Here is a 27,506-nt window from a genome sequence, read left to right on the forward strand (position 1 = left end):
GAAACTGAAATCGAAGAGTTAACAATCCCTAGTTCCAACACTGGCAGAAATTACTTGGTCATTAAAAAAATATCTTTACTGTGAAAGAAAGAAAGAAAGAAAGAAAGAAAGAAAGAGAAAGAAAGAAACCCCGCCCATGACAATTTCACTAAATTATTTCCCTCCCCTTTAATAATTTTCAAATGCAGTTTCTTTTTTCATGAATTGATGGGGAGTAGTAAAAAATGTGGAAGAAAATTTCAGCACAGCACTGCTTTGTTCATGTTATGCTGGATTTTCCTACCAGTTTACTTTTTACAAGTGCTTCTTATTATCATGCTAATTAAGTGAGAGAGAGATGGCTAAGAATGCTAATGAGTAAAAAAAAAGAACAACCCTCTCTATGAGAGCAGAACAAGAAATTGGAACCCAGGATCCAACGCTGGCAAAATTGTGACTTTGATCCATTGATGGGATTGCAGAAGAGCATTCTGAATTTTCAAACAGTTTCAGCACCCTGTGTATAAACAGAGTTGCTCTCAGAGGTTCTGTACTAAGTTATCCTTTTTCGCTTGCTAGGGTTCTATCATTTTAGTTTCCAAAAGAAAAGCACAATCACTGTATATGCATAGAACCATTTCAAAGGATCCAAAGGGTCATCAAGTCTAATCCCCATTATGCAGGAATCCCAACTATGAATCCCTGGCAGATGGCCATCCAACCTCTGCGTAAAAACTTCCAAGGAAGGAGAGTCCACCACCTTCTGAAGTAGTCTGTTCCACTGTCAAACACCTCTTCGAATCAGAAAGTTCTTCATTGGTTTGGGTCCTACCATCTGGTACAGCAGTAAACAAGCTTACTCAAATCTTCCATGTGACAACCCTTCAGATACTTGAATACGGCTCTCATACCACCTCCCCATCTTCTCTTCTCCAGGCTAAACGTACCCAGCTCCCTCAGCTGTCCCTTCTAAGGCTTGGTTTCCAGACCTTTTATCACCTTGATCACACACAAGTATCACCGCCATGTGTTTGAGTTTTCTTTGGGAATGAGTTAGCATATTTTATCCTGAAGGGTAGTACTGTATATTCCTGTGTATGAGACTACTTTTTAACCCAGGAAAATCTTCTCAAAAGTCGTATTTCTTATACAGTGAGTATATCCCAAACTCTATATTTTAACTGGAAAAGTTGGGGGTCGTCTTATATGCCCAGTCGTCTTATACACCGGAATATATGTAATTAAATTACATATACCGGGGAAGAAGAAGAAAAACTTTATTCAACTGAATCTGCCAAAAAAGATGGAAGTTTACACATGGAGTTGCATCAAATATTCTACAGTTTCAATTTTTATGATTTATTTATTTTATTTCTACACTGCCCGTTCTCGCTTTGGCACCTAGGACAGTGTACAGGTAAGCAAAAAATTCAAACAAAATTAAAATGTTAAAAACATTGTACAATATAATGCATTGACTCTTATCTGAATAATGAGGTGGATTGGAGTACTACCAACTCAGATTGCACCACTAACAAGGCATGTCAAGGTGGAGCAGAGATTCACCCATCTTCCAACTAGCTCAGTTTTTCCATAAAGCTAAATGCATGACCATCATCCTCACCTTTCTCTTCATTTCTCTGAGAACCAGAACCAGACTGACTGAACAAACTCAGAGTTCAGGGGGGGGGGGGGAGAAAAGGCAGCGAGGCGAAGGGAGATGGAGAAGGTGGAGAGATAGGAGGTCATCTTTCATTTTGACAGACAGGTCTAACCTTTAATTACAGCAAATTATTTCCCCTAAACACACCAATCCGTGATTTGGGACAGGAAGGAGAGATGTTGAAGGAAACACATGGATCATCCTTAACCTGAGTTTTGATCGTGACAAAAGGGCATTAGCAATGGAGTTGGACAAACAGGGCCCCCAGAATGCTCTATCAGGGCAACGCTATATCTCTAGGCAGCCTTGTTCAGCCATAGGGCTCTGGGCTGGGTGAGTTTCATCCCCTCTCCAAATTTACTGTGGTGCAGGGCCAGCTCTACCATGAGGCAGTATGAGCCAGCTGCCTCTGGTGACAAATCCTGAAGGGCAGAAAGGGGCTAGAAAGGCATGCCTTGTGGTCTGTCCTGCAGCCCTGAGGCTAGCTTCCTGCCCCAGCATGGCCAGCATACCAGTGAGAAGGTGTGAGGTGACCTGCCTTGGGCAGCATGCTCCACATGGGGCAAGAGATCTTGATCCGAATTCAGCTTCAGGTAAACCAAAAACATAGATGAAAGCCAAAGCCAGGGAAGCAGTGGCAACACCTCACAGAACGCCCCCTTTTCACCATGACTCTCTGTGGAAGTGGGACCATCCCACAGACAGGCTGCATTGCCACTGGCCTTCATGGGCCTGGATGGCAAAGGTTGTTGGGCCAGCCCTGCTTGGGAGTCAATCCATCCCACACATTTGGTTTGCGTTTTCTTCCAGTTTGTGTTTCTATTTGAACAGAGCTCATGGTCAAGATAAAAAATATGCCTGGATTTAGGCTAGGCCTGAAGTTGAGATCACAACCTCACCATAGATTGACCTTTCTTGGGAATCTGCACTTTGTGTATCTTAGGCCTCCTGTCTTTAACCCAGGCAAAGAAACAAATTCTGCATTTGTTTGTTTGTTTGTTTGTTGCATTTATATCCCACCTCTTTTTCCAAGGTGCCACACATGGTCCTCCCCCTCTTCATTTAGTGAAGTAGGTTAGGATAAGAAATGGTGACTGGCCCAGGGAGCTTCATGGCTGGGTGGAGGCTAGAATAGGGTTACCAGATGTCCCCGTTTCCCGGGTTTGCGAATAAGTCCCCGAACAAATTCCACCCCCGAAATGTCCCCGGATTTCATCTAATGTCCCCGGGAAACGCAGCAACGACAGTCTCAGCAGCCTGGAGCAATTGGTTCTGGCTGGCTTCAGGAGCTGCTTGGAAGTCCCCATAGGATGGTGATGCAGGGACTCAAAGATGCAGCTTCCGAGCTGCCTCCACCTTCCCTGACCCCAGCAACTAAGCTGTGAAGGGAGGCTTCATGCTGCCTATCAGAGCTTGCATGCAAGCAGGAGGGGACAGGGATCTCTCAGTTAGGCAACAGGAAGCCTCCCTTCCCAGCTGAAGGATCCCCGCCCCCTCCTGCTTGCACGCAAGTAGGAGTTGGGATGGGGCTGCTCTGAAAGGCAGTGTGGAGCCTCGCTTCCCAGCTGAGGAATCCCTGCCCCCCTCCTGCTTGCATGCAAGTAGGAATGGGATTGGGGCTGCTCCAATGGCAAGGGAGGCATCAAACTGCCTGAGCCTCGCCACTGCTGCTGCTCTCAGCCCTCCTTCTCCACCTTCCATGCCTGACCCACTGCACACTGCTTCCCCACCACCACCACCACCAAAGCACCAACAACTTAGGGGCTGCCCAGGCTCATGGAGAAAGGAGATAGAAGCCTTGGAGGAAGGGGAAACGTGGCGGTTGAGGTCAAGGCGGGAACCACCACCCTGCCACTGCCATTGCTGCAGCATCAACGTCCCGAATGTGTAGTAATTAATTAATTAAAGTGTCCCAGGATTCATTGAAAAAATATATTATACCCTTAGGCTAGAACCCCAGACTCCCAGGTCTGAGTCTCTAACCACCACAGCATGCTATCACTGTTGAATTCAATGATTCAAAAGAGCATTGCCCCACAACCCAGGAAACAGCCACACCAATTCTAGGGCGCAGAAGCATTGCCAGCCCCCTCAATATTCCTTAGCAGGGGGCTCCAAGCCCCGCCCCCAATATTCATGGGGCAGAGGAGGCCAAACTGCTGAGCTGAGTGCAATGCAGCATCAGAGGCCGTCTCCTCCTGAGCACTAGAGAGAAGCCATTACCATTGAAGCTACATGGTACTGGGCAAGGCAGCCTCCCGATGCCGTGCCTCCTCCTGACATCACACGCACAATGTGCCACTGCTCCCCTCCCCAATCTTTGGCGCAATGCACTGCCTCTGCAGTGGGAAAGGAGTAGGACAAGGTTGTATATTGTCTCCCTGCTTATTTAACTTATATGCAGAATTCATCATGCGAAAGGCTGGACTAGATGAATCCCAAACCGGAATTAAGATTGCTGGAAGAAATATCAACAACCTCAGATATGCAGATGACACAACCTTGATGGCAGAAAGCGAGGAGGAATTAAAGAACCTTTTAATGAGGGTGAAAGAGGAGAGCGCAAAATATGGTCTGAAGCTCAACATCAAAAAAACCAAGATTATGGCCACTGGTCCCATCACCTCCTGGCAAATAGAAGGGGAAGAAATGGAGGCAGTGAGAGATTTCACCTTCTTGGGCTCCTTGATCACTGCAGATGGTGACAGCAGTCACGAAATTAAAAGACGCCTGCTTCTTGGGAGAAAAGCAATGACAAACCTAGACAGCATCTTAAAAAGCAGAGACATCACCTTGCCGACAAAGGTCCGTATAGTTAAAGCTATGGTTTTCCCAGTAGTGATGTATGGAAGTGAGAGCTGGACCATAAAGAAGGCTGATCGCCTAAGAATTGATGCTTTTGAATTATGGTGCTGGAGGAGACTCTTGAGAGTCCCGTGGACTGCAAGAAGATCAAACCTATCCATTCTTCAGGAAATCAGCCCTGAGTGCTCCCTGGAAGGACAGATCGTGAAGCTGAGGCTCCAATACTTTGGCCACCTCATGAGAAGAGAAGAATCCTTGGAAAAGACCCTGATGTTGGGAAAGATTGAGGGCACTAGGAGAAGGGGACGACAGAGGACGAGATGGTTGGACAGTGTTCTCGAAGCTACGAACATGAGTTTGACCAAACTGCGGGAGGCAGTGCAAGACAGGAGTGCCTGGCGTGCTATGGTCCATGGGGTCACGAAGAGTCGGACACGACTAAACGACTAAACAACAACAACAACTGCCTCTGCCAGAAAGCATAGCCGTAATCCAGCTATAGCATAGAACCCTAAAGGAAGGGTGGGTGTCCTGATGCTAACAACCGAAAGGTCACACAGTTACTCAGCAAATAATGAGCCAGGTCCATTCCCTGATGGGTTTCTGGTGGAGATGCAGAATAATTCCATTGGCACACTTTTCTCTCCCAGACAGAGCTGAGCACACTCAGAAGAACAACTTGCCAGAAGAATGCTCCACATAGGAATGAGCCAAAATCATTCTACAGCCAATGTGCTAAAAGGGGGGGGGGGTAGACCAGAGTTTCACAATAACATCTAATGAACATGTATTGTGAGGCTTGAAAGCTATTTGTGTGTCTCTTTATGTCTCATGGTATCCGAGAGCTTCAGGGCAAAAAAACAACAACACACATTTCCGGATTGATACAGGGGGAAATCACAAGCACCATCTTTTTAAAGAGCTGTTTGGATAAGATGCATATCATTTCCAATATGGGGGAAAGAGTTGGTCAATTATTTTGGCATTTTTGCAAAAATGTGCCTTGCTGTCAGCAGGGCTTGGGGAAAATATTTTAAATTCCTGGGCACTGATATAAAATTTCAAGGTGTCATTTGTGCACAGGGATAGACAACTGTTTCAGATTCTGGGGGAATCATTTGCCTGGGCACCTGGGCACCACAGCACCTGAAACTCCCCAGCCTTCCTTTTAATATTATAAGACTCTAGGAAGGGAGGGAAATTTCATTTGATCTAAAGTGAGCTGTCTTGAAGGTGTGTTAGGGATGATATTTTTAAACATATAAAGAATTGCCACAGAACATATATAACTAATGCAGCTTGTATGATGTTGACTTAATATGAAATACTAATAACGACAGTTTGGGTTCTTGTAAAAAAAAAACCCACAGCCTTAAACATTGCTCTATTTTAGGAAATCATAACATGCAAGTAGATATTTCACAATTATTGAGATTTCACAAGTTTTTATGACATTTGATTTAGCTTGTAAAATTTGGCACTGAGAAGGAGAAACGTCGGGAGATCAAAGCCAACAACTTCCTCCCCTGTTCACAACCATTGTTCTCTTTTGCTGCTGCTTAAGTGCCATTGGCATGATCACCTGACAGCAAGCGCCCTCTAGCCAATCAGATCTGACTATGTGACAACATCACTGAGAGTGAAGAGTTTGGAATAAGGTGAACTGAAGGACCGCCATCCCATGTGCAGATGCCTTGCTCCACATCCGGCTGTCTTCAGAAGCCCAGCTATCAATGACAAAAGAACCAGGTTTCCTCAAGGACACCCAGGCTGTGGAATTCCCTGTGATGTTTCTGTGATGTTTTCTCAGAAAATTGCAGTGGGTTTTTTTTAACTCTGCAAAGTGAAGTTTTTATTTACTTTTTATTTATGTTTTCTGCTGGCTCTGGTTTGTGTGTATGTACGTATTTTGATATGTGTTTTGCATATACTCTCAATTTGTGTAGGGTTTACTCCTTAGCTTTTTCTTCTCCCAAACTTATCCCAAAAGCACCCCAAAGTTGATGGGCATTGCTATTCAGATGGTGTGTTGCACTGCATCTTGTGACTGATTATGTGGGACAGGGGTTACCTGCCCCCCTCCCCAATATTGTATTCAAGTTGGCACCCATGCCTGCATACAGGGCCGGTGCTAGGGTTTTTTGCGCCCCCTTTCCACTTAACCCTTGGCAAGCCAATCACACTCAGCTCACGCTTCTCTCCCTTACCAAACAGGAGCCCGGCAGGAGCCATGTGCGTTGCGCACCCCCAGTGAGGGGCTTTGGGGGGGGGCTCTTGGCAGACGTGCTGAGCTTCTCCCTCCCTTGGAAACAGAAACAGGAGGAGCAATTTGTTGTGGGGGGGGGGGGTGAAGGCTCTGCAGGAAAGCCCATCACAGAATCTGAGAATCCGCCACAATTTGCGAGCCTAGCGCCCGCACCCGCTGCACCCATCCTCCTCCTCCTCCTCCTCCTCCTCCTCCTCCTCCTCTTCCTCCTCCTCCTCCTCCTCTTAGTCTAGACTAGAGGATAGCAAGGAGAGGAGGAAGGCAGGCAGCCCACCCCTCCCTGGCTCCTTCCCCAGCCCCTCGCACGCGGCTCCCCCCAGCCTCCTCTCCCTCCCCTGTCCCTGGGGGCAGCCATTTCATCAGAGTGCCTCAGTGGGAGATATGGCAAGAAGCGTTCACTCCACCAGCTTTGCTGAAAGACCAGCTGCATCAGGCATCACCATAGCTGTCAAGTTCTCCCTTTTTTTAAAGGGAAATTCCCTTATGCTGAATAGGCTTCCTCGCGAGAAAAGGGAAAACTTGACTGCTATGGGCATCTATCCCTGAACTTTGCCAGCTGCTCATTAGAAGAAGAACTGAGGTGCCTGTCCCTTTCCCCTTGTGTGTGTGTGTGGAGGGGGATATTTTATTGGATTGTAAGCCTGCAGCCAGGGACTGTCTTGCTATAGTCGGTTGTATGAAAGCTGCTCTGAGATCCCTTTGGGCCGAAAGCAGGATACAAATGCTCTAAATAAATAAAATCAATAAATTGAATCCCCAACAGGAGAGGCATGTTTTGTGGGTGGGATGGAAGACACAAATGTTCACAAAATGCACTCTCTCCTTCCATTCAAGCAACGCCTTAGCTCTTCTGCGACTTTTATCATAGCAGATTCCACTCCCCCCTCCCGCCCCCGCCCCTGTTTCAGAGACAATAAAGCAGAGCCTGTTTCCACATTCTGTAGGCTCTGGGGCCAGAGAGCTAAATGGACTGGGGGAAGTCTAAAGCATGTGGCAGCCGGTTTCCAGTGTGAAAACATTCCATGCTGCACCTCCTCCCCTGGCCATTCATTTCCAGGTAAGAGCACAGCCCTCGCTTTAACGGCTAATAAGGGGAACTGGCAGCCCAACTCTGCTCTGCCGTTCTGGATTTGAGCTTTATATGGTTTTCTCAAGACCACATGTGTGCTCTGCGGTGACAGAAATACTTTCCATATGAGCAGCCACAGTCTCTCTCTAGCCAGGGCAAGGTAAGTCGGGGGAGGGGGGGCTCCAGCTAAGTGATAGAGCACATGCTTCTCATGCAAAAACCCTGGTATCTCCAGGGTTAGGGATGAGAAAGACACACACCCCCTGAAACCCTGGAAAGATGCTGCAGTCAGTGTATGCAATAATGAGGCACTTGGATCAATGACCTGACACTGATAAAGGCCACTTTCTATGTTCTTATGTCAGTCATATTTCACTGTTTGTCACCCATGGCTGTTACAGTATAAATCACACTTGTGCTCTTGTGGGATAAAGCCATAGCTCAGTAGTAAGCATCTGCTTTGCATGCAAAAGGTTCCAGATTCATTCCTCAAGCACAGCATTTCTGGGAGAGACCTCATGTGAAATCCTGGAGAGCCACTTTTGATCAGTGTGGACTATAATGAGGTAGATAAGAGAACCACTTGATTCGGCATTAGGCAACTTCTACAAATTCAGTAAGAAAAAAATCAGTGCAATAAATTTAAAGTTCTTTAAGAGCAATCCTGGGGCAATGGGCAGCCTCCTGGCACCATGAACTTCTATGTACTCAAAATTAGTTCAGACTCTGCTCCCAGGCGACCTGTGCATTTATATTTAATTACTGGTACATCAGACAAGGCAATTGCCAACCCAGAAGGACTTCCAAATAAAGCTCTGGTTTCAGAAATTGCCGGACTGATTCATCCTACATCTCCTCCACAGGCGCACAGTATATGGCTAGGAGTGAAAGTGATCTTCAGCCTCAAGCCAGCTGCCGGAGACACAGATGTAAGTTCAGCTCACTGCAACAGCAGGGAAAGTAGCTGAGAGGAACCTATAAAGCTGCTGGAAATGTCTGACAAGACTAACAAAAGGCAGAGCTTGAAAATAGAGTCTCTGTTCCTCCTAAGACTGACACTTTTCCACTAGTTTTCCTGCACACAAGACGACTTCTGTCCACTGGTCATTGTGTTGTTGTTTAGTTGTTTAGTCGTGTCTGACTCTTTGTGACCCCATGGATCAGAGCATGCCAGGCATTATAAGCAGACATAAATATGTACTTTAATTACACAACTACAACCAGAATTTTCATGGTAGTACTTAGAATAATCCAACCATTTTTTGTGACGTGTGGTTTTCCAAATCCATGTACTAGATCTCTGAGATTTTTCATTTAAGTACGAGAACATTTGACATGGAAAGCTTGGATATTAAACACAAAGAAGGAAGCCCCAATGATTTCAAATCATATTGCCTTAAAGTAAACAAATCACAGCATGTCTACTCAAAAGTAAGTCCTGCTGAGTACAAGAGAACTTACTTCCAGGTATGTAGGATTACAACTTCCATAAGAAACAGTAACAATCAACAACTGTAACAGTAACTATCAAACGTAACAAGAATCCAACTTCAGATATTCATTTCAATATGATTGTAACCAAACACATTCTAAATAAAACCACAAACATGCATTCAAAAACACAGGCAGCTTTCACAATTCCTTTGCTAGTGAATCCAAGACTTCTCAAAACATGTGTCATGGAGATGCTCATAACTGAAAGGGTTGGGATATTTTTCCAAAACAAGGCAACAAAAAGTAGTGATCAACAACTTCTATCACACACACATCTTCCTACAGAACCCTCTAACTGCAAAGCTTTCACAGAGTGTTGCAAACTGTCTAGCATTTAAAGTGATTCCTACTGTTCTGCAAAGCAGAAAACACAACATACCTCCTCCTCAAACAAAGCGAGGTGAACTAACTTTTTGGCAGCTGGTCCTGTCCCTTCCTTTGCACTGACGGCATTTAGCGCAGCCACCATGCAAAGCAACCTGCTGTCTTTTTGACAGGACAAGGTGGGACAGAAGAAGGACCCTGACAACAGAGGTGATTTCTGACAAAGTGTTCCACTCAGCTTACCTCTTCTTCACGTCTTGCTAGCCTCACAGCTTGAAAGTGGAGCAATGTCAATAGCAGGTAGCTGGAAAACATGATAACCCGACCTGACAAGTCTCACAGGGTTGGGATCCCTTTTCACCAAGCACTAACAGTTCACAGATGGACTGGTTTCTCCAAAGTTTATGCACTGTTGCTCAGTGGTCTCTCTCTGCTGCCTCACTCACTCTGCTAACTACCGGGAGCTTCTGAGCTCAGCCACTCTGCTCTGAAGACAAGTGGTAAGCTGATCTTTTCATGTAATGACTTCTCTCTGCTTGGGGAGGGGGCTCGTAGCAGCAATGAGCTAAGGAAAGGGGTTGGGTTGTGTGTGTGTGTGCATGAGTGAGTGTGTGTGTGTGTGTGTGCGCGCACACACACACACATTTAGTATTAAGAAGGGGAGGGACCAGGAAATGGGCAACAAGAAGTCTGGCATCTGCTCTGATTTATAAAACTTTTAAGCATCTACAGCAACTCCCCCACCCCTGCAAAAGGAATCTCACCAGTGCCTTATTAAGTTAGGCAGGCATGACTGGAGGATTGGAGGCTGAAGGTGCCTCTGGACAATTAAACAGTGCAAGCTTTTCAAGCTGCTGCCACTGCTCCAATTCCTTGCTATCTCCCCTCCCCAACATTTCTAGGAAATAATCAAGTATAACTTATTGGGAGGAAATGCAGAAAACCCCAATTTACAGATACCCTGAAAACCTAACATTTCTCTGCAGTGATACTAAATGCTGCAAGATATATACCTGCATCAGTGGCTATGCATCCCAAGCCGACAGCTTAGGAGAGTCAACAACTAGCAGCTCCTGTGCAATATCTGGCCCAGCTTCCACTTGTCCCCTCCACTGCCAACTCCATAATAAAAAGACAGGTGTGAAACTGGAACTTGGCAAAAATGAACTTGGGCAGGATGGGAACAGACTGAGGCCTACCACATCCACTCCATTCTTGAACTGGCCCAAGCCAGCCACTGACCAAGGCTGTAACCATGTGATGGAGAGCAGTTCTGCAATAGCCCTATAAGCCCCATATTCCCAGTTGCTTGTTGGTAACATTAGCACAGATGGCTGTCAAGCCTCCGCTTAAAGACCTCCAAGGAAAGAGACTCCACCACACTCCTTGGCAGCAAATTCCATTGTCAAACAGCTCTTACTGTCAGGAAGTTCTTCCTAATGTTTAGCTGGAATCTTCTTTCTTGTAGTTTGAATCCATTGCTCCGTGTCCGCTTCTCTGGAGCAGCAGAAAACAACCTTTCTCCCTCCTCTATATTTTATCTATATATAAAAAAAATGGTGAAGGTGCATGTGTGTTATTCCCCACTTTTCTCCCACAAGCACTTACCTGATCGTCCTGAAATTTGGCCACAACCTCAGAGCAGGTAATCGTGCACTTACACTGACCAGCTGACACACCGAACACAGGTAAAAACCTGGATTTGTGGTCAAAAAAATTGTGCCCTCCACTGGACATTCAACGAACAACAGACAAACATACTCCCACAATCCCTCACTCCCCAGAGACCACGCCTCCAACAGAGAGCAAACCGCCCTGAGACCAAGCCACTCCTCAGGGAACCAAGCCCGCCTCAGAGATTGCACATCCGAGACCAGGCCGCTCCTCAGGGAGCGCCTGCCCCAGGGAGGCGCCCACGCAGGAGATCACGTACAAGCGACCCCCTCCCCCCGACCAAGCCCTCCACAGCGACCTCCTCCCCCTGAGCAAGCCCACTCCACACACACACACACCCCACAGATCTTGCCCCCCCATGGCGACCCCCTCCCCCCGAGCAAGCCCACCCCACACACCCCCATCCCACGGATCGCACCTCCCGGGACCCACTCCCGCCCCGGAGATCACACCGATCCACCCCCACCCCACGGATCCCACCACCACCGATAACACCACCCCCACGGACCAGGCCGCCTCCACAACCCCAACCCCACCCCACGGATCCCGCTGTCGCGGATAACGCCACGCCCATGGACCAGGCCGCCTCCACAACAGGCCTAGCCCTCTCCAAACTACCTCCCGCGACCCCCCCAAGCAACCCCACTCCACACCCCCACACAGCACGGATCACACCCCCACTGATCCCGCTGCCTCCCGGGAACCACCCCTGCCCCGGAGATCACACCAATCCACCCACACCCCACAGATCCCGCCACCACCAATAACGCCACCCCCACGGACCAGCCCGCCTCCACAACAGCCCTAGCCCTCTCCAAACTAACTCCCGCAACCCCCCCTCCCCCGATCAAACCCACTCCACACACCCACACCCCACGGACTTACACCCTCCACACGCCTCTCCACAATCAAAGACCCATGACTCTCATGGACACTAATCCCCTCGGAATCCTACCACAAACCCCCCACTACAACCCTCTACCCCCAATACCCTCCACCCACAATACCCTCCCCAACCAATACCAAGACCCTCCGAGGACCCTCACCTTTCCTCAACCCTCCCCTCCCACCCCCCAAATGCCAGGATCACCCAGGGAACCACATCTCCCCTGTGTGGGGGTTACTGGGAAGAGGGAGTTGGGGGATTCACAGGGATAAGCCGATGGGGGGGGGACACAAACAGAATAGATCATGGATCAGGACAGGGTGGGGGAAATCACAGGTATTAGCCACAGCAATACGTGGCAGGGCCAGCTAGTATATTATATATTTGAACACGGCTATCGGCTTTCTTAAAATCTAGAATTTGAGTCTTAGTTTATTGCTATGGATTTCTCTCCACCCTTCACCATGCACTCTCAAGGTGGGTAACATACGGCTTAAAACAGCAAGTAAGCTACATAACACAGCACAATGCTGAATAACCAATTAGACTATACCAAGCAGCAAGCAAAAGCAGCAGCAACACTGGACTTGAACCCTGGTCTCCCAGGTCTACCCACTGTGCTGTACTGGATGACTATTGTCTGATGTGTGTTCATACCATTGCTGGTTTGTTCAATTGTGTTATAAAATTTCAGTAATAATAGAAAAACAACAGCCAGTTCCTCATCTTCTCCAGGGCCATTGGAACAGAAAAGACAGCAGACTCCCTTGCTACCACCCTTCTTCAGCTAGCTGTATGTGAGGTACCTCACAAGGTGGGAGCGCTCAGACAGGGACCTTTAAAGCACAGAGTTGTGCCTGGAAAGAGTGCAGCAAAATGACAACAAGGTCTGGCTTCCCTAGGGAGGGAGTTCCAAAGTCTGGGAGCAACCACCAAGAAGGCCCTCTCCCACATCCCCACTAAGCATACCTGGGAGGGTGGAGGGACCAAGAAAAGGGCCTCCCCTGAAGAACTCAAAACCCCAGCAGGTTCATAGGAAGGAACACGTCTTTCCAATAGCTTAGACCTAAGCCATGTAGGACTTCATAGGTGAGAACAAGCACTTTGATTTGTGCCTGGAAGCAGACTGGTAGCCGATGGAGCTGTTGTACTAAGGGAGTTGTCTTCTCCCTATAACCAGCCCTGGTCAACAATCTCACTGCAGCCCTTTGAGACAGCTGAAATTTCTGACCCCTTTTCAAAGGCAGCCCCATGTAGAGCATGCTACAGTAATCCAAACGGGATGTAACTAAAACAGGATGTTTTAATGTGCTTCATTTTTAATATAAGTGCTGCCAAAGTGAGCACTTATATGCTTCCTTTTTGACCCACCAGAATTACCGTTATTTTCTTTTATTCTCTGTAGTACATTAGAGTGAACCTCTGAGGGCAGGTGCCAAGCTTTGGTCTCTTGGGGTCTGTGGACACAACATTACACTGTATGCACCTATAAGTGGTTCAACATGCTTATAGATTCTGATGTGTGAGAAAGTCCTGCCATACTAGCATTGAAAGAGGCAGGGTAAGATGGGGACCCCCCCCCGCCTTCAGTGCAAAAGCTAAATTACCATATTGCTGCATTTATTGATTCAATTTGCATTTAAAGGCAAACCAACCTAATCCCAAAACAATACACAAACCGAAACACAACCATCCTTTAACACTCCTCCAACAGTTGCAAGGCAGTTTTCCAGCCAAGGAATGTATACAAACACCGCCATATACTATGAACTTATAAATGCATGTACAGTATTATTGAGAACAGCAAGCAAAAATGTGCTAATAAGGGGAACTGTTTTGCCAAAATGCATTTATTAGGTGAAATTGCATACAATAATCTGCATATTAGGGGATACTCGCACTAAAAAGCTGGTTAATTTTCATGAGGACTTTTTTTTAAAAAAAAAATCACAAGCCAATGTCGTACTGTGGAGAACTGAACTTAAAATGGGGGGGGGGGGGAGAAAGTGAAAGAAATCAAAATTGACAAATTCACCCACCTCTTCTTAATATCATAATAAAAGCCTCATAAATCAGGCCAATGGCCCATCTACCTGTTCTTATGATGGCTGACAAGATGCCTGTGGGAAACCAGTGATTTGCAGCAGCTGGAACATAGAATCCTAGAATTGTAGAGTTGGAAGATACCTTTGAGGGTCATCTAGTCCAACCCCCTGTGATGTAGCAATCAAGAACTAATGAATCTCTGACAAATGTACATTCAACCTCTGCTGAAAAACCTCCCAAGGACTTCTTTTTACCATTAGAACATTATCACAATCTTTTCATATGCCAGCAACAGGCCATTCTAACATTTTATAGCAACTGACAATTACTAAAAATACACATTGATACTGGAAACCAAACTTTATGAGGAATGGTTGAGGGAGTTGAGTATGCATTGCTTGGAAAAGAGGAGACTGAGAGAGGATATGGCAGCCATCTTCAAACACCTGAAGGGCTGCCACATGGGTGTTGGAGCAAGCTTGCTTTCTGCTGCTTCAGAGGAAAGGACCCAAACCAATGGTTTAAAGTTGCAAGAAAGGAGATTCTGACTACCGTAAATATTAGGAATCACCTTCTGATGATAAGAGCTGTTTGATAGTGGAATGGACTACTTGGGAAGGGACTGAGTGGCCACCTGCCAGGGATTCATGCATTGCAGGACATTGAACTAGCTGACCCTCGGGGTCCCCTTCAAACGCTATGAATCTAACAGGATTGTGGAAGTTGAGGAAGTGGACAGCATGGCACCATGTGATGCAAAACACAGCTCTTGCTGGGAAGACTGGGATGGGGGGGAGAGTTGGCAGCAGGCATGATGTGTAGCCAGGCCTGGAGGAAGTGATGTAAAGGAGAGAGTCACCATGATGCAGAAGGAACTGAAAACCACAATATTTTATGAGGTCACCGAAAGACACTAATAGACCCCGAGGAACCCAGCATAACAGAATGAGGTCAAGATCCATATTGGTGTGATATACCATATCTTTCTGTGTATAAGATGCCCCATGTATAAGACTATTTTGGGGGACTCCAATTTAAGAAAATGGAGGGAGATGGCCCAGAGTTGTTTAGCTTTTGGGGGTAGGTGCCGAAAATCACTCACCAGACTGACAGACGTCACTAAAGCCACAAAGCGTCTGCCCGATTGCCACCACCAGCCGGCAAGCGCTAGTGCATTTGCCGCAGTGGAAGCCAATCCACATCAGTCCTTGCCGCAGCCACCAATCACCCACCAAAATCACTGCTGACAACCTCCTGCTCGCAGCTGCAACAAATCGCCTGTCCCCCCGCCTTATATCCATGTATAAGACAATCCCTGATTCTGAACATTATTTTAGAGGAAAACAACCTTGTCTTAAACACTGAAAAAGTACATGGTGTGTGTGTGTGTGTGTGTGTGTGTGTGTGTGTGTGTGTGTGTGGTGCATTTATCAGTACAGTTTAAACAAGCCACACTGTGGTTCAATAGTTAAACGTCTTTAACCTGCATTGCGTGGTCTCCATTTGTATTTCATTAACACACACCCCTTTGGCAAAATAGCCAGGTGTGGACAACAGTGTGCAACAGTCCCAAGAATGCACAGCGCTGGGGAAGGAGCCGCATGGGCTTTCCTTGTCTCAACCCAATCAGGTTTCAGTTTACTTCAGGAAATCCAAGGGTGAGTAGCTTAGCAAATGGATTACTCATGCTCTTAAAAGAAAAAGAAAAAGAAAGAAGGAGAGGGATGCATATGTTTAAGTGCTTTCCTGGATCTGGGGTTAGTTGAAGACCTGAGACTCTTTCCTTCAAGATTAATTCCCAGGGACTGCCCATGCCCAGAGCCTTGCAGTCCATAATATGGACCGCATGGTTATTTCGCAAGCCTGTTCCAGACTAATTTTCTTCACCTCTCCACTCTGTAGATTGTTGTAATCCTTCCAATCTGCAAAACACACAACTTCTGGCTACAGCCATTTACTGGAACTTGGGTCCCTTCTATGTTATTCAGCAGCACCAAGAAATCTGGCATGGAAGCCTGATTAGATCAACTTGCCTATTTAAAGTTTTCCACCCTAGTCTATCTGGCTCTAACTGAAGTGCAATTTTCACTTAACCCCACCAACAAGGCCATATTTACACTGAGGCAGTCAACTCATACCTGATTTGATCCTCTGTGTTAGTGGTTCCCAAACTTTTCGGGGCCAATGGCTCCAGTAGCCTCCTCATCCTTCATAGTAGCAACTTTTGCCTTGCTCCAGTACTGGCCAAAGACTCCGTGTGCCTCTCTCACCTCTCCCCCTCTCCCCATCCTGACTCTGGTGCCATGGGCCAGCCACTGTAGTGCTAGCACGCTGGTGCATGGCACAGAGCAGCAGAGGAGGTGTCCGATGTGACTACAATGAGCATGCTGCAGCTGCCACTACTACCACCACAGCCACAGCAGGAGATGCATTCATTGGAGGCCAGATCCTGTGGATTCTGCTGCCCAAGGCAGTCACCTCATGTCGCCTCATGGGTGACCCAAGATGTAAGATCCAAGATGTAACAGAACGGCTGCAAGGAATCATAAAACCCACTGACAAATACCCCTTCCTTTTGGTGCATGTGGGAACCAATGACACTGCAAGCCATAGCCTCCAGAAGATCAAAAGTGATAATGAGGCTCTGAGCACAAAGTTGAAGCAATTAAATGCACAAATTGTCATCTCATCTGTCCTCCCAGTTGAACGACATGGCCCAGGGAGAGAGGGAAAAATAGGGGAAGTGAACAACTGGCTTCGCAAATGGTTCTTAGATCACGGTCAGCAGTTTCTTGAAGATGGACTTCTGGCAAGTGATGGGCTGCACCTCACAAGGGTTGGGAGGAATGTTTTTGCCAAGAATCTCAAAAACCTCATCAGGAGGGCTTTAAACTGACTTATGTGGGGGAGGGAGACAGTGGTCCTGAAGGTAGGAATCTATCAAGTGCTGAAGATGATCATCCAAATATCAGAGGCCAAATGGAGCAAACAGCACGCAAACCTAGTGTTGGGAGGAAAAAATCCTTAAATAGGAGACCTGGGCGAATGATCAATGGTCTTCAATGTCTGTATACTAATGCACAGAGCATGGGAAATAAACAAGATGAACTTGAGCTCTTGGTACAGCAAACTAAATATGACATAATAGGCATCACTGAAACCTGGTGGGATGAGTCTCATGATTGAAACGTAGTAATAGAGGGATACAATCTATTTCAGAGAAATAGACCAAACAGGAAAGGAGGAGGAGGAGTTTTATACGTCAGGGATGTGTATACCTGTGAAGAGATCCAGGATTTAAAACTTCAAAGCCAAATTGAGAGTATCTGGGACAAAATTAAGGGACAGAAAAATAACAGTGATCTCATTGTGGGAGTTTACTATAGATCCCCAAGCCAAACTTAGGACACAGATGAAGCATTCCTGGAACAGATGGCCAAGCATTCAAAAGGAAGTGAGATAGTAGTAATGGGGGATTTCAACTATCCTGATATTTGTTGGATGTCAAACTCAGCCAAGAGCATAAGGTCAAACAGATTCCTCACTGGCCTTGCAGACAATTTCATTGTCCAGAAAATGGGAGAAGCAACAAGAGGATCAGCCATTTTAGATCTGGTCCTAACCAATAGTGATGACCTGATTAGTGGGGTAGAAGTGGCAGGATCATTAGGTGGGAGTGATCATGCTCTTCTGGAGTTTATTATTCAGCGGAAAGGAGCAACCAAGCATACTAAGACTCAAATTCTAGACTTTAAGAAAGCCGACTTCAGAAAACTTGGGGAAATGCTGGGTGAGGTCCCATGGACAGAAATACTAAAGGGGAAGGGAGTTCGTGATGGTTGGGAGTTTGTTAAAAGGGAGATATTAAAAGCACAACTTCAGGCAATACCAATGAGACGGAAACATGGAAGGTGCCTAAAGAAGCCAGGATGGCTATCTAAAGAACTTTTAACTGAGTTAAGATTTAAAAGAGATATGTACAAAAAATGGAAAAATGGGGAAACCACCAGAGAGGAATTCAGACAAATAGCCAGCACGTGTAGAGACAAAGTCAGAAAAGCTAAGCACAGAATGAACTCAGGCTTGCTAGAGAGGTTAAAAGCAACAAAAAGGGCTTTTATGAGTATGTCCGTAGCAAAAGGAAGAACAAGGAAACAGTGGGGTCACTTAGAGGAGAAGATGGTGAAATTCGAACAGGGGACAGAGACAGGGCAGAACTCCTCAATGCCTTCTTTGCCTCAGTCTTCTCCAAAAAAAGAAAACAATGCCCGACCTAAAGAATATGGAGCAGATGATTCAGCAGGGGAAACACAGCCCAGAACAAGTAAGGAGGTAGTACAAGAATGCTTGGCTAGTTTAGATGTATTCAAATCTCCAGGGCCAGATGAACTACATCCAAGAGTATTAAAAGAACTGGCAGAGGTGATTTCCGAAACACTGGCAGTAATCTTTGAGAATTCCTGGAGAACAGGCAAAGTCCTAGCAGACTGGAGGAGGGCAAATGTCCCTATTTTCAAAAAGGGGAAAAGAGAGGACCCAAACAATTACCGCCCAGTCAGCCTGACATCAATACCAAGAAAGATTCTAGAGCAGATCATTAAGCAAATGGTCTGTGAGCACGTAGAAAGGAACGCTGTGATCATTAAACGTCAGCTTGGGTTTCTGAAAAATAAGTCATGTCAGACTAATCTGATCTCATTTTTTGTCAGAATTACAAGCCTGGTAGATGAAGGGAACGCTGTAGATGTAGCATATCTTGATTTCAGCAAGGCCTTTGACAAGGTGCCCCATGATATTCTTGTAAAGAAGCTAGTAAAATGTGTGCTAGACAATGCTACCATTCAGTGGATTTGTAACTGGCTGACTGACCGAACCCAAAGGGTGCTCATCAATGGCTCCTCTTCATCCTGGAGAGAAGTGACTAGTGGGGTGCCACAGGGTTCTGTCTTGGGCCCAGTCTTATTCAACATCTTTATAAACGACTTGGATGATGGGCTTGAGGGCATCCTGAGCAAGTTTGCAGATGACACCAAATTGGGAGGGGTGCCTAATACCCCAGAGGACAGGATCACACTTCAAAATGACCTTAACAGATTAGAGAACTGGGCCAAAGCAAACAAGATGAATTTTAACAGGGAGAAATGTAAAGTACTACACTTGGACAAAAAAATGAAAGGCACAAAAAATGAAAGAAGATTCCACCTAAACATTAGGAAGAACTTCCTGACAGTAAGAGCTGTTCAACAGTGGAATTTGCTGCCAAGGAGTGTGGTGGAGTCTCCTTCTTTGGAGGTCTTTAAGCGGAGGCTTGACAGCCATTTGTTAGGAATGCTTTGATGGTGTTTCCTGCTTGGCAGGGGGTTGGACTGGATGGCCCTTGTGGTCTCTTCCAACTCTTTGATTCTATGACCCAGCCCTGCTTCAGACTCTGGGTCATGATCATTGCTGGATTCTGGGGTCTTGACAGGTTTGGAGTGAAAGGGCAGGGGAACTGCCTTCTCTCCTTCTCATTTTGGGTAGGGCCCTTTAATTTTTGGGGTGGCGTTGAGACTCACCAGTGTTCTCGTATAGCACTTTATCAGCAGGCGCACACCCTTTTCACCACCAACACACCAAAATATATTCAGTTCCAATGAACTCTGGGAGGAAATAGCAATATTCCCAATTCCTCCCAGAACTGGGAATTTTTGAGAGAGAGGGAAAGTGGGTGTCAACCAGTCAGACCTCTGAGGCTCAAATCCCCCAAATGACGTGGTTTGAAAATAGGTATACAAAGCAGGAGGGCCTTAGATTTGCTCAAATTCTTCTAAAATGTCTAAAATGTATTTATGACTTCATTGGCTTTTCATTGTGCTAAAATCATTATCTTCTTTCCGTGCCCGGAAATATGGTTTAGATGCTTAGAGAGAAAGCAAGCAAGCAAGAGGTCCTCAGTTGCCACCTGCCTAGACTTGAGCTCAAGCATTTATTTTGTCTGGCCTGACTTCAATCTTCTGTGTTCTGATGACAGATTCCTGGTCTCCATCCCAGGTTCTCCCATTCAAAAGGGGGGGAAAACCCTCCAACCTTCTCTCTCATTCCTGACAGCAGTGAGACAGTGTATGAAGAACAAAAGCCTATTTATAAGGCACTGCTATCCCTCCAAACCCTCCAATTTGACTACAAACAAGGGACAACCTCATGCTGAACTTGCTTTTCATATGATTAAAAACCTGCCTTGTGCAGACCAATGTTTGGGATGTTGTCATTATGGAATGGTCTCTTTTGAACCCATCTCTTCTCAAAACAAACCATGAAGAACTTTAGCAAGCTCTTCTAGCCTTTAGAGTCATGCTACGCAAGTTCCTCACTTTGTTTATTCTGTTCTGAATGCTGCAGCTATGACCAGGACTGGCTCCAGGCTTTCATGGAAAGTGGGTGGGGCATGCTCCACAATTTCAATTTCTAATGCTGGTCTACAACAATATTCTAGCAAAGGGCTCTTCATTATAACAGAGCATACTCTGGTTTCAGAGAAGGTGAGATGCCGTGTGCGTAGATAGGAAGAAACCTGCACATCCTGCCGTGTTCGCCTGACAGGTTATTACAGCACAGTGCTCCTGCACTCTCTCACTCTCTCCACAGGAAAAATCACAACAGAGAAAAAGTCACAAAGCCATTCACCGTGCCATGAGATATCTATATCTTCTCTCCTAAAGGTTTATGTCCAATGCAGGGCCGTCTCAAGCACGCCGGACACCCTGGCGCTGTGGTGCGGAGATCGCCCCCGCCCCGCCCTGTTTCTTGCCGTGGCTGGTGGGCGGGCGCAGTGCGCCACGTGGCGCCCCCCTACCAGGCCGGCGCCCTGGCACCCCGCACCACCCAGACTACCCCTAGAGCCGGCCCTGGTCCAATGTCATGCTAGATTGCACCTTCTGCAGGACAGGAGGGTGTATCACAACAGAAATCCAGTGAACAAGAGAAAATATGCCTTTGGCATATACCATTGAAGAGTTTACTCTCTTAACTTAAGAAGTGACAGGCTGTATTTAGTGTATCATATCAGCAATGAGTAAACATGAAAAAGAGATACACACCTCTGTGATGCCACCAGCAACATTTATTCCTCTAGAGATGCCCATACTTCAGCAACATCCAGAATCAAAATCATCTATGCATAGAACATGCTACAGAGAATAAAGTTTTATTTCCAGATACATTTTAATATCAATTTATTGGAGAAATGCCAGGTTTCAGACCCCTGTACGTACTTGCAAATGCTGCTGAGAGGAACTACAGAACTGCAAACCAATCACCAAATGAACCCTTTGACGGAAATCTTGAGCCTTAATTGAAAGCAAGATCAAAACACACTGGATTAAACTTTGCACAGCTGGTGTAAAGGAACACCAATGCCCCTTCACCCCAAAAGGAAACATTAAAAAATAAGAACCAACAACAAAGCAAATTCCTAAGGCATTCTCCACACTGCAAGGAACCCAAAGAGAGCAGTCCAAGAACTGATCCTGTTCTTATATTACTAATACATCAGGCAGCGCCCCGGGGGTTTCATGGTCCTTTCCTACAAAGTTCTGGAATCACTGAAAGCCACAACTATTTCATAAGGTGTCCATTTTCTGTCCTTCCCTGGATGTATACAGACTATTGAAATCAGGGTGATTTATGCATGGTTAACTTTGTTCCTTGCATAGAAGAAGTGGCTGTAATGCTGGCCAAGGTGTCCGGAGGTGTTGGGACTACCAACCAGGACACAAGAGCTGGCATAGGCTGCTGCTGCTGCTGCTGCTGCTGCTCTTTGTGTCAAGCCTTCCAGGCTGTAGGTCACAGTGTTACCTGGCTGGTCAACTGCTCCCAAGTTCCAGAGTGACCTCATTAAGGCCAACAGTTAGGAACCTCTGAGTAACAACTGCCTTCACTGCATCCGACCTATTCTTATTTCTTTTCATGCATTTACAGCATATCCCACATTTCTTCCATCATGTAGCCTGGCAGTGTGCACGTGGTTTGTGGGCAATTACCCATCCAATAACTGAACATTGGAGACATTGCGGAGGGGCTCGTTGGATCAGGATAGGGGATGGAAGGAGCAGAGGAATCACCCCAGGAGGGAATTACAGTTTAGGAGTCAGATCCCAGGGAGGGTCCCAATGGCATAGTCCCCCTCCGCTCTGCTTTGTCCCCTCTTCTGTCACCCAGATACCCTGTGCCTACTTCAACCCCCGGCTCCCATGCCAGTCTCTTCTCCAATCCCAACGCTCTCTGGCACTGCTGGATCCTGCCCCTAGCCCATCCTCTCAGGAGAGGTCAGCCAGTCTGTCTGATTTAGAGCTCCTGCTGCCACTTCCCCCATCACCTAGGCAAAGGAGACACCAGCACAGAACTGAACAGATTCCTCAGCCCTCCAGAAGTAGTTCCTGTTTGCTTGCCCATTCCAAAGGAAGTTGTGCCACCCCATTTCCTAAGGGTGTGTGTTGTTAGTTGGATCAACCACATATGGAATACTGTGTCCAATTCTGGGCACCTGTCAGGGAGCCGGCAAGGAGAACAGGTTGTTTGCAGATGAGAGAAAGAGAGTGCAACGCTTGGCTAACTTACAGTTAGTTTCTTTATTAAGGAAGCAAAATAAAGAACACCCAGAGACTTCAAAAAGTTGCTCCTGTCTTGATGAAGCAGTTGTCTGGACTGGCTTGTAGCTCCCCCTTCACTCCCTAGCCCTCTGTGTCAGGCCCCTCTGTCTGCCTATGGCCAGTTCCAAGGGACCCTCTCTGTGTCTGCCTGGCTCTTTGCTTCGCAACATGCAATGAACATCTCGCTCGGGGGGGGGGGGGCTTGCAAGCTGTCAGCAGTGGCTCTGTGAGAGAACTGCCAAGTCTGACTCCTGTCCCTGGCCTGTGCTAGAGCACTTGCCTGTTTCTCTTCTTCACTATCTCTCAAGCTCCCTGCCTCCAGGACTTCCCAGGTCATCCCCTCCTCTAGGGTGTGGCCGGTTTCCCACCACCAGGAGCCAGCATCCAAAACCTCTCCCTCTGTGCTTTCCCTTAGGGACTCTTGGTCAGGTCAGGCTTCCATCACTCCTCCTCATCAAGCCAATCCCTGGCAGAACCACAACTTAAGAAGGATGTTGACAAGCTGAAAGGTGTGCAGAGCAAGGAAACGAAGATGACGAAGGGTCTGGAAACCAGGCCTTATGAGGAATGGTTGAAGCAGCTGGGTATGTTTAGCCTGGAAAAGAGGAGACTGAGAGGAGAAATGCTAGCCATTTTCAAATATCTCAAAGGCTGTCACATGGAAGATGGAGCAAGCTTGTTTTCTCCTGCTCTGTAGAGTAGGACTCCAGAATGGCTTCAAGTTACAAGAAAGGAGATTCCAACTAAACATCAGAAAAAAAACTTTCTGACAGTAAGAGCTGTTTGAAAGTGGAACAGACTCCCTCGGGAGGTTGTGGACTCACCTTCCTTAGAGGTTTTTTAAACAGAGGTTGGATGGCCATCTGTCATAGATGCTTTAGTTGTGATTTCTGCCTTTCAGGGTGTTGGACTGAATGATCCTTGGGGTCCTTTACAACTTTATGATTCTATGATACTATGATTCTTAGCTTGTTGGATCAAACTCTTAGCTTGCTTAGCCATGCATAAACTCTGGCTCCCAGCTCATGACACCTGGTTCTCTCTTAAGTAGTTCCTAAGCTCAGCACAGACACAGAGAGACCTGCTCAACCATGAGCCTTCAGTCTTGGGCAGTAACCCAGCGGGAGGGAGATGGTTTGACTGCCATTTTGTTGTAGTTGTGTTCTCATGCTTCTTTTAAAATTTTTTTAAAGAACTTCTAGAAGCACAAAAGCTGATGAGTACATATTGCTTCTCACTGAAGTACAAGCTAGCCCCAAAGCAGCAGTGTATTAATAGTAGCTACCTCTTGTCACATATTTAAGAAACAAAGCACAATTAAGTTGAGTCAAATACAGATACAATGAACCCTGGCAGCCAGAAAGTCGGGGAGGGGAGCATGGCCAAACAGCAGATCTGTTACATGCCTGGTACAAATTATAATTCTGACTCAAATGCAAGAACAAATGCCCAGAATGACTCTTGTTTTAATTAACAAAGGAAACAAAGATGGGGCAATTAACCTAATGAAAATAATAATTTGGAAACCACCCCATCACATCTTTGTTTGGTGGTGGGATTTATTGTGATTATCTATTCCAACACAGCATTTGTCTTCTGTTTGCCTCTTTTTTTTGTTTTGTTTTGTTTATTTTATTTTTGTTGGACAACCATTATATTGTCCCCTGTGTGCCTAATGCTCCACTGAGGACCTCTCCCTCTCTGAGCCCTCTGGTCTTCTAAGTTGCACTGGGAAAGCCCTGCTGAGACTCTCCATTCAGGAGGTGAACTCAGTGCTCGCTGGGGTGTTACAAGGCCTCCCCAATGGTCTCTCTGATGCAACTCTCTCTTTGATTAAAAGGTCTGTCTAAGTCCAACTCCGTAAGATGCCACAAAGCAATGTTAAGGTTTTAGAAGGCATTTCTGGAGCTGCAACCAGCAAAATACAATTCAAGTTCCAATCCTATGCATCCACTCCAGAACCTCCCACATCTTGCACCTAGCAATTAAAATTAAGAACCCTGGAAATGATTGCTGGAGATTGCTGGGGAGAGCCAGTGTGGCAGAGTGATTAGAGTGTCCAGCTAGGACCTCAGAGATCGGGGTTCAAATCCCCACTCATCCATGAAGCTCACTGGGTGACTTTCAGACAGACAGCCTCTCTCAATCTAACCTACCTCACAGGGCTGCTGGGAGAATAAAACAAGAGGCACACACCAGGGGTGCCACTTGACACACCCTTGAAGGAAATGTGAGGGAAGTGTGTGTGTGGCATATCCAATTGCCTACCCAGTGAAAGAGAAAAATAAAAAGATGCTCCCAGTGAGAAAGAAAATGGACCAAAAGGCAAATGGAATGGAATGTAACAGGAAAAGTATTTCAAATTGATACTGTACAACCTCAGCAGATTTGCCAGAAGTCTTCTGTGAGTGTAGTATGGAAAAATTGCTGGAAGTTTAAATTGACACACTTTTTACTCAACACAGCAGATCTTCTACAAAACATCTGTATTATATGCCCCAGGAACCAAGGTATATTGAATTTACAGCTTTGTGAGTATACAAAAGCCAGATTGGTCCTTTTAAATTGGACTTTCCCTTCCAGGTTGCCCACACAAGTTGCTTTTGAAATGGGCTGAAGATGCAGATTTACAAGGCTAGACAGGGCTTCCATACAATGTCTTAAACATCTGTTAGATGTCTACACCGAGTCAAATATGCAGACATACTCAGCTTTCACAGGAGGCTGTGCATTCCCCCACTCACTCAACCTGTTCCCTACAAAATCTCTTATTTCTTGGTCACAGTGATATTATTATCTAAACGGCAATCTGCTCCCAAGCAAACCTTCCAAGCCTTTAAGAACTTCCCTGCAGGTCCTTCTCCAGAGGAGAGCCATTTCAGCGGTGGTGAGGAAGGGGTGAATTTATTTCCATTTTACTTTCTCTTTTCTCATTTTCCCAACCTTCTACACCAGTTTGTGAGGGTTTTTTTTTCCAAGTCCTTATGAAAATTCATCAGCATTTTGGTGCCAATCTCTCTTGCTTTACACATTTTTGCATGCAATTTCACCTAATATACACGTTTCTGTATATTGAACGGCACCACTGATCTAGCATGCCTACATTTGTGAGACAAGAAAGAGAGAGGAGCTCCCCTCTTCCAACAGGCACATAATATCACACATAAGGCGGGTGCTCCACGGGGAGGATTTTAAGTGCAGGTCTGGCTCTACCTTTAGGCAGAGTGAAGGGGCTGCCTCAGTCAGCAGATACTGGGGAGCAGGAGCGGGGGCAGGGGCAACGTGTTGGAGGACAGATCTGTGTGCCCCAGGGGTGGCTTGCTCTGCACCCCCTAACCCCCCTAATTTCTGCCCTCTGAAGTCATGGAGGCTCTACACCATCCTGTTGCCAGTTGAAATAAGATTCAGCTGCCAGCCTTATTGGCTTTTGTGCATGGCATTTGGGAGGTGGTGCCATCTTGGCCTATACCCAGGGCTGCAAAATGTACTATGGCTGAATGCATATTATTTTCTCCCTCAAGTGTGCAGAAATTGTATAAACCAGGTCTGAGTCCCATTAGGGAAAAAGGGAAAGTTTAGCTCTGCCACCTACCTTTTCTAGGTAGCTATCTCCTGGTTCATAAAGCCACAATAGTGAATGATTTTAGGCTTTTTCCCTTGTGAAATGTTGCTAGTCATAGTGAAACCTCCACCCATTCATTTGGCAAATGAGGCTAGGCTATTTACTCTGTCATCATGCTTTTTCTGGATTAAAGTCAAAGCTGAAGCTGGTAGGAGAAAAGGATTCTTTTTTAACTGTCTGAACCAATATTTGGAACCAGTTTACCTTTTTAAGTACACACTTTTTCTGAGTAAATATTAGCTAAAAACCAAAGTACAACTTGCCATACATGCTACATTTTTCAATTATTCTCTAGTTAGCAACAGCGGGTGAATTCTGAATCTGTTCCAAGACAGGTGCTTTGTTATCTCTGTAGATGTAGTTGAGCTTGGAGAAAACCACAACATCCATTATTGGGTCACCCATAATGTTTGCATAGCTACTGTGCTCGGGGTGGTAGGTTTGACTTTAAATGTAGGGGAAAGGGAGAATAGATCCTTCTGCTAGTGCCATGGGTGCAATCTAAATCTCACACATCCTCAATTCAGTCTTGGGGAAACAGAGGCCATAGGTGAGCCAGAGGGATACAGATGCAGCAAGTAGTCTGTGGCAGAGAAAGGGGACAGGGAGAGCTCAATCCTGGGCAAAGGGAGGTTTTCAGGACCCTGGACAGAGACCATAGAGCAGCTAAGTTGCTCTGATAGGATTCAGTCTCAACGGGTTTGCCTCCATGCTGCGGAGCACAGATATATAAAGAGGCAGCTCTTTGCCCTGGAGTCTACCATTCCAGTGTAAATAAATGTTTTCTTGCTAGGTGCATTTCCTGATTACAAGAAAAAAAAAATCACCCTCCTCCCAAACCTAGGCTTGGTGGCAGCCTCGTTCCATAGACCTTTGGTGTTATATGTTCCATTCTCCCTGCTTCAGTTAATATCCTGGCAATCCCATTTTGAACCAGTTCATTAACTTTCTTCTATGGCTACTAATATCCATTTGCTTATCTCCGTCTCCCATTTAATGCCCCAAATGAATAACCCAAAAGTTAAAAATTATCGGGGCAAGGTGGAATAAC

The 27,506-nt window shown here is 46.2% G+C and overlaps 1 protein-coding gene across 12 annotated transcripts in view; it reads right to left on the reverse strand.

Moving 5' to 3' along the window:
- THSD4 (thrombospondin type 1 domain containing 4) overlaps positions 1-27,506 on the reverse strand; it is a 369,711-nt gene that overhangs the window by 113,287 nt on the left and 228,918 nt on the right. The window lies entirely within an intron of this gene.

Source organism: Zootoca vivipara, chromosome 14 (assembly GCF_963506605.1).
Source record: "Zootoca vivipara chromosome 14, rZooViv1.1, whole genome shotgun sequence".
In the NCBI taxonomy this organism is placed as follows: domain Eukaryota; kingdom Metazoa; phylum Chordata; class Lepidosauria; order Squamata; family Lacertidae; genus Zootoca; species Zootoca vivipara.